This window comes from Oratosquilla oratoria, chromosome 42 (assembly GCF_046742065.1).
Source record: "Oratosquilla oratoria isolate Oo_2021 chromosome 42, ASM4674206v1, whole genome shotgun sequence".
Taxonomy (NCBI): Eukaryota; Metazoa; Arthropoda; class Malacostraca; order Stomatopoda; family Squillidae; genus Oratosquilla; species Oratosquilla oratoria.
Window position 1 is genome coordinate 10,776,870 of NC_134818.1, and position 12,500 is coordinate 10,789,369.

The window sequence follows — 12,500 nt, forward strand, 5'->3', positions numbered from 1 at the left end:
TAGGTTTTATTGGCAGGTACTTTGGATATATCTACAGGTTGGAATATTCTTCCAAAGAGGGGAAAGTCTCCCAGCTCTAGACTAAGGGAGAGAATCTCCCCAGTCCCCTCTGTCTGGCGAGCACAGTCGCCTCTTTTATAAAGGGTCAAAGGTCCGTCTAGGCACCTTTGGTGTGGTTGTTAGCGAATACACTTCGGGTTAATACGATATATGTGTGTTAGTTTTGTAGTAATGGATGTCTTTCGTGGATGTGTTTAGATACGGTGTATGTATTGAAGTTACGATAATGTAGTTTGGTAAGTATAAGGAAAGATTAATGAACTGTCTGGTGACATTAAGTACTTCCTTGTTGGCCGATGGCGGTATAACGTTGCTGTGGTGTGTTGCATTCCTTGAGTCATGTGCTTGTGATTTAGAAATTGTGTAGTCAGCAAGATGGGGGTATTGGATCACGTGTCATGGCGTGTGACCTGTCTGTATTGTTAGTAATGGATACATTGTGAGTATATGTGTGTGTGTGTGTATGAATATATATGTAATTACACTTGTATATTTGTATATAGGTATATATGTGGCTATGTATGTATATATATATATGTACATAGAATATATATATATATATATTATATATATATATATATATATATATACGTATGTGTATACATGTATGTGTATATGTGTGTGTGTGTGTGTGTGTGTTTTATATATTCCCATGAATACGAATAATATAATTCATTTTCGAATTAATTAAAACCCAGATAACCAATTAATCAACATATACTTAACATTAAACTTGAATCTCTTATCAAATAGAAAACGGAAGAGAAATTATGATTTCCACGGTCATGATTTCATGAAAAAGATTATCTTTTGTCAAGCTGCTGCGTTATATCTGTCCGTGCCAAACTGTTTCGTCTCTTCTCTTTTTGCTTTAGGAAGTTGGTCTTTGTGTTTCATGCGAGTTGGATACAAGAAAGACGGGGACAGAGTTGACCTAATATTGGTGAGATAAGTTAGAATAAAGCGAATACAGTCTGGTTTATCGAAAGATGATTTTAGTTGTTGAGGCGTTGCATTTGTCGCGGTGGGAGATTTATTATTATTATCATTTCAAATGGAAACGTTTTTGAATCATTTTCGGTGCCGTGACACAAGAGGGGATTATGTGTTAGACCCGTGATCAACAGCTATTAATTCCATCTCCCGGATGAGAGTTCAGAGTTTGTATATCGCCTCACCTATATAAGGGCAATACTGTGACCTTACACACACACACACACACACACACACACACACACACACACACACACACACACACACACACACACACACACACACACACACACACACACACACACACACACACACACACACACACACACACACACACACACACACACACACACACACACACACAAATCCTTGCCCTCCAGAATTGGAGTACCGGTTCGCACTGGAGAGATGCTGAAAATTTAAGCCTTGGGCGGGAATCGAATACGGAATGCTGCATGTGTGTGTGTGTGTGTGTGTGTGTGTGTGTGTGTGTGTGTGTGTGTGTGTGTGCGCGTACGTGTCCGCACTTGTGTGCGACTATTTCCAAGTAAAATAAAAAGGACTTGAGAGGAAACAAAATATGAGATCGAATGGTTTAGGGAAAATTACAGAGAAAGCGAGAACCCAGGAGATTGACGTAAAGAAATGGGCGCTGTTATTGGCCTTTACAGCCATGACAGGAACAAAAAGTATGAGGAATGCGAGGCTTCCTGATGTGAATATCGCCACGGTGTCAAGGAAGGTAGGAGCCGGGGGGAAGGGGTGCTTACGTGTGAATGATATTTTGACGCTGTCCGAGACGCTATCTCCCAGTCCTCTCTTCTTATACACGAGGGGACAGAAAGGTGCTGTCTCCGGTTAGATGAACCTACCTCGCTGTGGATGTACTGTGTCTTGCTAGATTCCAGTGGGCATGATACAGGAATGACCCGTTATGTAATGAGGAGCTAAGATGAGAGGAGGAGTAAAGGATGGTGGAGGGGAGTGGAATGGTTGGGAGTAGGTACGTGCCTCTGATTTGGCTACCTCTCATATAAGGGGGAAAAAGATCTACATATATAGATAGGTATAGTCAAGGGAGAGTGGGCTGACGGTCAACTTGAATATTTAAATGAAGGAATGTGTAATATCTTAAACAATTATTTTAGCTCGGTATTCGTAAACGAAACACCTCAAGGTGAATTCCAAACTGAAACCTGTGAAAAGTCTAGGGTAAACTTACTCACTACGGTAAATATAACAAAAGAAAAAATTAAAAGGTGTATAGACAAACTCAAAGTTAATAAAACACCAGGGCCTGACGGTTGGCATCCAAGAATCTTAAAGGAAATGAAAAATGAGATTGTTGTTCCATTAGAAATTATTTTCAAGAAATCCATCATATCCGGAGATGTCCCAAGAGAATGGAAGCTAGCTAACGTTACTCCCATATTCAAAAAAGGTGACAAAAAAGAAACCAAATAACTATAGGCCTATAAGTTTGACTTCAATCGTAGGAAAAATAATGGAAACTATCATCAGAGATGCTATCGAACATCATTTAGAAAGTAACCGTTTGATAAATGATAGCCAGCATGGTTTCAGACGGAAACGTTCTTGCGTGACTAACTTACTCGAATTCTACAACACAGTTATCTCGAATTATGACAAAAGAAACAATATAGATTTAGTATATCTAGACTTTGCAAAAGCTTTTGATACCGTCCCACACGAAAGACTACTTACTAAATTAGCTTTGCATGGAATAAGTGGTAGCCTATTAGGTTGGACCAGTAATTGGTTGAATGGTCGAAAACAGAGAGTTGTTTTAAATGGAAAAACTTCTGGATGGAAAAGTGTTGCAAGTGGAGTTCCTCAGGGTTCCGTTCTTGGGCCACTTCTATTCATAGTATATATAAATGATATAGACCATGGACTAAAATCTATTTTCCAAATTTGCTGATGATACAAAACTGTGCGGAGTGGCAAATGATCACTCAAACCAATTAGATATTCAAGAAGATTTAGATAAATTACAGCAATGGTCTGAAAAGTGGCTAATGAAATTTAACACAAGTAAATGCAAGGTAATGCACATAGGTAAAAATAACAGTAAGTACGATTACAAGTTATTTGGAAATTCGTTAACAAAAGTGGATAGTGAAAAAGATCTCGGCGTAATTATCAGTAACGACCTCAAATCATCCAAGCAGTGTATTTCAGCCTCTGAGAAAGCAAATAAGATTGTAGGACTGATTGCGCGATCTTTTGATTTCAAAAGTCCATCACTCATTAACAAGCTATATAAATCGTTAGTTCGTCCACATTTGGAATATGCTGTTTCCGTATGGTCACCGAATCTCATTAAAGGCATTGACAGATTGGAAAAAGTACAACGGCGAGCCACAAAACTGATTCCAAATATCAAAAATAAATCATACGAAAATCGACTAAAACATATGAATCTGTTTTCCCTAAAAAAGTGTAGACTCAGAGGTGACTTGATACAGGTCTTTAAAATTCTAGAGGGAATTGACAACATCAAAAGTGACCAAATTTTTACATTGAATGAGAATCAGACAAGAAACAATGGTCTCAAACTGTCCGGAAATAGATTCAATTTGGAAGTAGGTAGAAACAACTTTGCCAACCGTGTAGTTAATGAATGGAATAAACTTCCTGCACAGGTAGTGCAATGTAGTTCAGTTTGAAGCTTTAAGAATCATTTAGATAAATACCTAAGTAAGATGCTGTAATGATTATAATTTATCTTATATTATTTGTTTTTGTTTTGTTATCATTTGTCTGTCTGATTTTCATTTATTATTAGTTATATGTCAATTTATTATTATTTACTATTTACCTGTTTGTTTATTATTTAACTATACCTATGCATTTATTTATGTATTTTATTTGTTATTTACATTATCATAGTTTTTATTTATTATTTTATTATTAATATTATTTTTTTTCGCATCCGACCTAGATATGGATCAAAAGGTCTCCTGTCGGCATGCTCCGCCTTTGTAATCCTTTGTAATGGGGATGAAAAAGGTCTTAATTCTTGGGACGCCGCTTTTTTTTTTTTTTTTTTTTCGTTACCCAGTCTCAATCAGACTCCGAAATTGACGTGCATTTGAACTCGGTTTTTAGTGATCGAGACCCCGTTTGGTCCAGAGGCTGAATGACATTGTCTGGATTTAACCAAAACGAAGACTGGTCACAGTTTCTACCTCTTAGAAATTCTATGGAATGCTCATTCCATTCATATAATTCTTTTATTCCATCATTTCACTTACTCATCGTTCCGTCATTCCATTATTCCATGTGTATCATTCTTTTATCCATGATATCATTTCATAATTCTATTGCTCCATTCCATCATACCATCATTATATCATTCCATAATTCTATTGCTCCATTCCATCATACCATCATTCTATCACTCCATCATTACATCATTCTATTACTACATCACTCCATTATCCATCACTCTATCACTTCATTATTCTATCATTTCCTCAATCCGTTATTCTTTCATTACATAAATCCCTCATTCCATTTTTACGTCATACCATCACTCCGTCATTTCATCATTCCAAATGTATTTAATATAAACTGCCTCCGCAGTCTTCACAACTTTCGTATTGTTATTTAATCATTTCACTCCTCTCTATGGCATTTTCGGTAGCAAAGCTTAATATTTATTTGCACAGGTGTTGGTCTTGACACCTGTTATATTTCTGGCATAACAAGTATACTGTTTCCTTTCAATATATTTTCCTGCAAACATGTTTTCTGTGTACCCAAATAGCCATTTGAAAAATATTCTTTGTCCCTACATATGCATTTCTGCAATAAGCTTTCTCGGTATTCTTATTTCTGGTCAAATAAACGTAATATAAAAATGTATATTGCGGTGGGGGCTTGTCATAAGAAAATATACACATCATCTATAAATAAAGATAGAGTTCCTGTTGACATGTATTTCATCTCAGTATGGTTGAACTACGTATAAGATATATTGAATACAAGGAAATATCCAATGAAGTAATTTTGAGGCTAAGCTGAATCTGATACATAATAAAAAGGAATTGAGATGATGAAAAATATATCACTGTGATATGTGTGCTTTAGTGCTACAGGAACGTTAAAGAATAAAAGTATATACGAAAGAGAAACGTTCTGAAACATTGAAAGAAAATGAAATTGTATGAACGGAACGTTTACCAAAGCCAGAGCGAAAAGGTGTTACATTTCTCTTTATTTGCGTAAAGTCTTTTTCTCACTACTTATTTAATTTAATAAAACAAGGATTACGTAAAGATAAAAGAAATGTACAAGTTTGTTTGCTATACTATCACGATACAAGCCCACGTCCCTTGGAAAATGATATAATTCATTTCAATATATTTCAAGAGTCACTCATTTTAGACTTCATGAAACCCCCCAAAAACAGCAGAATAGGACTCGTAGTAATGTATTTAAATTGATTAGATTTAGGTTGATGAAGGAAATATATAAGAACTGGTTTACCATTGGAGTAGTTAATGAATGGAATAAACTTAATAACCATGTAGTGAGCGCTCAAACTATAGGTTGTTTTAAGAGAAAGTTGGTTAGTTTTATGGACGGGGATAATAGGTGAAAATGAACATGAAGTTGCCTAGTGTAGGCCTTATGGTCTCTTACAGTCCTCCCTATTCTTATGTTCGTATGTAAAATAAACAAACCAACCTCTTTAAATCACCGGACTCGTATCAAAACTATCTTGGTTAGTGACAGACATATTTTTTTTAATTCAAAGTTGGACCTACACTGAATCCCTTGACCACTGATTCTCATACTATCTTATCTAACGTCCCCATTTTGCTTGCAATAGACCAGCACCTCCCCAAAAACCGTTTCTGAATTGATATGAAATCACACATTTTTTCTATTTATATGATTTCTATTTTTATCTTAAAAGAAAGCCGATTGGGGTGACATGAAATTATACTTTGCACAAATGTATAGGTAAATACTTATTCTTGGAATTATTTCATTATAAAAAAAAATTTTAGCATATGATTTTACGCTCCCCTTGTTTCTTCTTCACGCCTCCCTGAGGTTTGGAAACCACTGGCCCTTGTGACGCTTGAGGGAGCTTTTACTTTTCCATAATAAAAATCTCAACGTATGCAACTACATGAATGAATAAACAAAATAATTAGTACATAAACAAATGAATAAATAAGTAAACAAATATACTGATGAATAGATTGGCAAACAAATTAATTAACGAGTAATAAAGAATAAACCAATAAATGAAATGAAGCTTCTCTTGGCCTTGTGAAAGCGTGACAGAAAGCAGCACAGGTGTCAAAGTGCGGTGCAATGCTCTGACAAAACCCAATCTGTTGTAACACAACGAAACCTTATATGTCTGTCAAACCAAAGCCGAGTATGAGGTATGTGTTTGTACATCCGCCACGACAAGAAGACCTCACGGCCGTTGTAGTACAAATGTATAATATTCTTAGAGTAATCTTCTCTCTAATACAATTTTTGTTAAACTGGATAGCCGCTGACGTTCTGACGATCTGTGCAACTGATTACTCAAATTTGCGGAAGACTGGTTTTTTTTTTCTCTTCCTGAAGAAGAAGTAAGAACCTTCGAAATGTTCAGATACTGCTACACAGATGAATGATAGAAACTTCTGTTCGACATTGAACAATGAGGAAAAAAGTCTTCCGCATTTTTGAGCGATCATCTACACAAACCGTCAGAACGTCAGCGGCTATTCAGTTTTAACATAAACGTATAAAAGACATATTTTGTACAGTTGTACTTCAAGAACCGTGAGGTCTACTTGGCGTGACCGAGGCACTCGCTTCAGTCTCCACTGAAACCTTCATGAACCTCTTCCGTAAACTGAATAAAATCGCATGGTAGCGGCCAAAATAGATAATTGAATCATGAAGCGGTGGGAAAAAATTTAATAGATATTGGTCTGAAATAAGATTAGCTCTATCGAAGATGTCACTGTATTGTGGATTTCTTCAGCTAAATTAAATTCACTTGCGGCAAATAGAACAAACCCAAACGTTACAGCAAGGAGGCAAAATTTTTATTTAAGGAAATATAAGAAGATATTAGCTGAATAAAATCGTCCAATTTTAGATAACAAAATCATCGAATTAAGAAAACTATTGTATTAAAAATGCGTAATTAATTTTTCTTTTTACCAGATTTTTGGTTATAGCTCGTTTATTAATCGTCAGACTTATCACAGGACAACACTGGAGTCAGTATATATGTAATTATATATATACAGTAAATATATATATACATATATATATGTATATATATATATATAATATATATATATATGTATATATATATATATGTATATATATTTATATAATATATATGTATATATATATATCTATATATATATATATGTATATATATATATATATATATTGTTGAGACTAGTTTCGCAGGTATGGTTTTTCAAAGGAATGAAAAAGCATACCTGCGAAACTAGTCAAGAATAAACTCAAAACTAAGACTCCTGTGTTTCCTACTCCACGTAAGTCGTGTGTGTGTGTGTGTGTGTGTGTGTGTGTGTGTGTGTGTGTGTGTGTGTGTGTGTGTGTGTGTGTGTGTGTGTGTGTGGGTGTGTGTAACTCAATTATTGTCAAACTTCTTAACACAGGACAACACTGGAGTCAGTAATTAATGACATCTGTATTTGTTCATGGGTACTGTTAAATTATTTTGTTCAACCTAGTGAAGTCCTCTACTTGTCTATGATTTTGCCTTCTGTGTGTTGCTGCTTTACCTCTGACCGGGCAGGAGGCAGGGAACAGCAGTGGCCCTTCATCCAGTAGGAACTGAGATGAAAAGGAAAATACGTGATGGATGTGAATAGGATGGAGGGATATGTATGCTTTGCCTGGCTGGCTTCCTTATGAGGGGGGGGAAGCCTATTGATGTACTGATAGATATCGATAAACTTATTTTTCATTATTAGGAATTATAGAACATATTATAGATGTAGCTGAGGTAATATGAAGAGATGATCCATTATGATATCATGAAAGTAAAAACCATGAATTATTTCACTAATTAATGACGTCTATATTTGTTCATGGGTGCTGTTAAAGGATTTTGTTCAGCCCAGTGAAGTCCTCTACTCAGCCAACGGAAGGCATTTATAAGTCATAAATAAGAAAGTAACATTTAACTATAAACAACTTTTCCCAAACAAAGAGACACGAAACCTAATGACAAAAGGAATCGGATTCAAATGAGGGAATTACCTTCGCGTTGAATAGCTATTTGGAAGAGCGGGAAAAGATGTAAATGCTCTGTAAGAAGCTTTGAGGCCAGTGAGTTACAGCATTCGATTGCTGAATTGCATTCAGATCCGCGCGGAGAAGAAAAGCTCGTAGTCAGGCGTCCATAAACGGGGAACATTAGTAGAACTTAAAATGTGTCAACAACAAGCGGCTAAAGGCAACGGGGCGTTCCCGAGCCGTAGATGACCACTGAAGACTATCAGGAGTAATGAAGAACAATAGAACTTGATGGACTACGATTGGTTCTAAGTGGGCGTGATCAGGGGGGAAAAGGGTCCACGCGTGTGGTCATCAAGGAAGGGTATAAGGTCAGCATATAGCTATTCTCGTATATAGAGACGAGGATAGAAAAAAATATTACTATGAACATGGACCGGGGGAGTGGTGACCCAAAAAGGGACAGAGAATAATATGTTCCTTCAGTAAATGAATATATCGATTATTCAATGCAAATTGGGCCATGCAAGAACTTAAGGCCATAGCCTGCTTCTATAAATTATACATTTCTATATATTATGAGGAATCTGAATAAAGAAAATCTGTGAAATATAAGGTAATTACGATTGTCAATTTCGTTATAAAGCAAATGGTTTCACTTTATTAACATTTTATTATCATTTTTTACGAATTTTAGAGAAGTGGGATTTGGAAGAAAAGTGAAGGGGGAGCCACAAGAAAGTTGAGAATTCATGAAGGGGAGAATGGAGTCAAAAAGGTTGACAATCACTGGTTTAATGACGTCTGGCTAACGCCGGGCTATTATTCATCGTTAGAAAAGTCAGATCATTACAAAGGATGAAAAGTGGTTCGTGATAATCACAGGTGAATTTTTAAATCGTGCAGACTTGGAATTAAAAGTGTTAGCTGTCAAGGAAAAAAGCTAAAGAGTTAACAAAGCGGCAATCCTGAGAAGTTGTATGTATGTATGCATTTACACACACACACACACACACACACACACACACACACACACACACACACACACACACACACACACGCATATATATATATATATATATAAATATGTATGTATGTTATAATTACACATGAAAATCAGTTACAGCAAACAGGACAATGTCTTATCAGAGACATGCATTACACGAACAATATCTACGAATTCATTGTTATATACGCACCTAAGTAGAATAGAATTCCTCATCTTCGTTCAGAGCTACATCATCAAAGGAATTCCCAGAATCTAGGTTGGATAATTAACATCTAAATAGAATGATATACGAAAGTCAAACGCGAAGTGTTTACGGAAGTTGAATAGAATTACTTATTACAGCCCATAGCGACATTATTAAAGTAATGGAATGTTTAATGTCTTATTATAATGACATAAATGGGAAACAAATGGGTGAGGTTGGGTGGAGGGTGGGTGCATACATTGGCAGGCCACCCTTCATTATCGAGGTTGAAGGCTTCATCGACGTCTTGGAAGACGAATGTATATAGTTTCAATGTACCTCCCTTAATACACGCTCTAGATAGAGACATAAAGAAAGTATTGCAACCTTGACCTATATTGTCTTTACAGAACACCATTTCTCTAATATTTCTGTGTATTATGTATGTCTTGGACAAAGGCAAGTATAAATCAAACAATAATATCTAACTTATCCCATTTGTCAAGTTGTCAGACTTTGTTTCATTTTGTTTCGGCTTGCGGGCATTCTTTATCGGATTTGGAGGAGGCGGGGGTGGGTGGGTTGCATGGTCCTAGTTCAAGGACACTGGGCAAAGGTGACGATGTCGCTTGCAGTAACGCGCCCCCTGGCATCAATGGGCTTAATGGGAGAATTGGAATAATTTATGAAAGTCTACGGTAAAACACTGCCATGTTTTAAATAACCAATCTCACTCCATGGATGGTAAGTCGGGAAATGATTTATTTCTCATACTTCAGTTACTCGCCAGGCACTTTCCTTCAGTACATGGTAGATTTCAGAATTTAATAGAAAATAAAATAAAACCGCTTCACCCGTAGAGTCCGTTGAATTAATTTTTTTTATTACTTTATTGGTTATTGATTCATGTGTTTTTTGGAAGTTTGTTCACTTATTGATTTTATTCATTAGTTTATTCGTTTAATTCATTATCTGTCTTGATATATTTATCTATATATCAGTCTGTCTATCGATCTGTTTATCTATTTTGGGTGAATGATGGATAAAACCAAATAGACCATTCATCTCAGGTGAAGCTTTTGGATTTGGGTGTAGTTGTTCATCTGAAGTGTTAAAATCCAAGACAATTCAGTTTCATCACCATGTACCACTGAAAACAATTGACTTTCCACCTTTAGTCCTACACGAGCAGCGTGGCAAAAATTTTCACACACAAAGACTTGCCAGGCACGTAAGTTTTGCTCTTGCTTTAAGCCTTTACCAGGAAAACGGACTTGGTTGATCAAAAAGGCATGTAAAAACATTTTTGTCACTGCTTGCAACATGGATCTTGCAAGGTTTATGAAGATTATGATGTTCGGAAATCAGACACCAAGGGTCAAGACAGAGGAATCCCTGCTGCATGTATACATGTGATATTCTTTCCTTGAAACGTGTGTCTCTGTTGTTCCAGCAGAACCCAGCGGGGACCTATGGAAGGTACCCAGAGACTACACGTTGGCCACCACACTCCTGAAGCCCGTGGAAAAGAACCTTTACCCGAGATTCTCTGTTCGACAACAGTGACAGGTATGTTTACGTGTTCACGTTCTCTGGTGGCTTGGGCAACTTCAGCGATTCCATGCCCGTGTCGAACTCTAAATGCTCGTGTTGAATTAAATTCTTTAGAGATTTGTTGCTTCCCGTACCCATATGTGTAGTTTTATTTGTGCAATGTCTGAATATCGCTGTGTTGACACGTATGTTTGCTTTACGTATACTGTATGCTGTTGTTTTGTGTTATTGTGCATTTGTGGTTTTGTGTGTTTTGTTATTTTCTATTCTCCTTTTATTTTTGTACCTTTGAACATACAATTCTTATTTGTAGATTTCTATTGTCGTCATTATTTCAAACCCTTTATAGACTAGGCGTCTGTTATTAGGAATTGAGAAACTGTGTGAGTAATATTTCAGATCTAAAGCCAAATATCGTATATGTGGAGTTTGAAAGGAATTCGGGGCATTCAAACAGCTTGTCAAATACAGAACTCACGGAATATACGAACAACTCTATTCGACAGGCTTTGATAAGTTGTTGTTGTTGATGTTGTTGTTGGTGGTGATGGTGTTGTTGTAGTTGTTGTATTTGTTTCAAATGCTAAACAAGACCAGAAGACACATAGAAAAACGTGTACTAGCCGCTATACAACTAAAGTAGTTTAAACAAGGATTGTGAATGATAGGTGGGAGTGAGATGGGAGTACGTGGGTCCATACTCATACAGGTTACATCCTTTATGAAGAAGAACTAGCCTATTGGTATATAAATAGAAAAAAATTCAGTTGTGAATTAACCTTATCCCAATTTGAGTGCGTTTATATCGTCTCAACAATTTACTTCCCAAAGGGAGAGTTTGGGTATGTTTAGGTTGTTACTCTGATTAATGCTTAAGAATATCATTCTCTTTACTAAAGTCCCCCCCCTCACACGTTCAAGATTCCCTAAGGACAGTTCAACAACATCTTTGATAATCGTATAGCTTTAAATTCTTTTAGCTTGTCATTTAACTTCTCAGTATATGACGCAAAAATGACTTAATATTCGGACATTCGAAAAATGTAAGATTGTAAACTAAGTTGTTTCTATTTGAACGAATTCGAGTCACGTAGTGGATAAGCAGCTGAATACGAAGATTATTTGTAAGTTGCACGAAAATATCTGAAATTCAGTCAAATGGATCAAACGTTAAGATGCTTAGATGATGTTAGTATTACTGGTGAATTAGCTTTGAAGACGCGTATGTTCTCGTCTAATCCACGTATCAATTAATTTGAGATCGTAATAGATTTGAATAGTTTATTCTGGCTGACAGACTGTGTTACCTCTCTCAGGAATTCCATGAGTGAGTCATGGTTACTTCAAGTAATGAATATTGCGACTGTGGTGTTCTTTAGGTCATTCATTCTAGCTAACATCAAGAAATTGTATTTAGCTAAGAGAGATAAAGTCATG